Source organism: Ipomoea triloba, chromosome 16 (assembly GCF_003576645.1).
Source record: "Ipomoea triloba cultivar NCNSP0323 chromosome 16, ASM357664v1".
NCBI classification, from domain to species: Eukaryota; Viridiplantae; Streptophyta; class Magnoliopsida; order Solanales; family Convolvulaceae; genus Ipomoea; species Ipomoea triloba.
In genome coordinates, this window is record NC_044931.1 from 16,617,653 (window position 1) to 16,618,593 (window position 941).

Here is a 941-nt window from a genome sequence, read left to right on the forward strand (position 1 = left end):
TGCGCGGAGAGAGAGGGTCAAGTACATTTTGCGCGCAGTACGTGACGGATGTGATCATACTAGCACTAATGCACCGGATCCCATCAGAACTCCGAAGCTAAGCGTGCTTGGGCGAGAGTAGTACTAGGATGGGTGACCCCTTGGGAAGTCCGCGTGTTGCATCCCCCACCCTCTTTTTAATCTTTTTTTTAAACCGCTGGACCGCTCGCTAAGGGTACTATCCTTTTAAACCGCTAGACCGCTAAGCGAGAGAAGTTGCGCGGAGAGAGAGGGTCAAGTACATTTTGCGCGCAGTACGTGACGGATGCGATCATACCAGCACTAATGCATCGGATCCCATCAGAACTCCGAAGTGAAGCGCGCTTGGGCGAGAGTAGTACTAGGATGGGTGACCCCTTGGGAAGTCCGCGTGTTGCATCCCCCACCCTCTTTTTAATCTTTCTTTTAAACCGCTGGACCGCTCGCTAAGGATACTATCCTTTAAACCGCTAAACCGCTAAGCGAGAGAAGTTGCGCGGAGAGAGAGGGTCAAGTACATTTTGCGCGCAGTACGTGACGAATGCGATCATACTAGCACTAATGCACCGGATCCCATCAGAACTCCGAAGTTAAGCATGCTTGGGCGAGAGTAGTACTAGGATGGGTGACCCCCTGGGAAGTCCTCGTGTTGCATCCCCCACCCTCTTTTTAATCTTTCTTTTAAACCGCTGGACCGCTCGCTAAGGATACTATCCTTTTAAACCGCTAAACCGCTAAGCGAGAGAAGTTGCGCGGAGAGAGAGGGTCAAGTACATTTTGCGCGCAGTACGTGACGGATGCGATCATACCAGCACTAATGCACCGAATCCCATCAGAACTCCGAAGTTAAGCGTGCTTGGGCGTGAGTAGTACTAGGATGGGTGACCCCCTGGGAAGTCCTCGTGTTGCATCCCCCACCCTCT

At 52.2% G+C, this 941-nt stretch overlaps 4 non-coding genes across 4 annotated transcripts; all 4 read left to right on the forward strand.

Annotated features, from left to right (window-relative positions):
• Positions 1-46: 46 nt before the first annotated feature.
• On the forward strand, positions 47-165 carry LOC116008351. The gene has a single exon (XR_004095739.1). It is a non-coding gene; the product is annotated as a 5S ribosomal RNA (ribosomal RNA).
• Positions 166-302: 137 nt separating this feature from the next.
• LOC116008542 lies at positions 303-421 on the forward strand. The gene has a single exon (XR_004095918.1). It is a non-coding gene; the product is annotated as a 5S ribosomal RNA (ribosomal RNA).
• A 136-nt stretch (positions 422-557) lies between these two features.
• Positions 558-676, forward strand: LOC116008458. The gene has a single exon (XR_004095840.1). It is a non-coding gene; the product is annotated as a 5S ribosomal RNA (ribosomal RNA).
• Positions 677-813: 137 nt separating this feature from the next.
• On the forward strand, positions 814-932 carry LOC116008289. Its single transcript, XR_004095681.1, has one exon. It is a non-coding gene; the product is annotated as a 5S ribosomal RNA (ribosomal RNA).
• Positions 933-941: the final 9 nt, after the last annotated feature.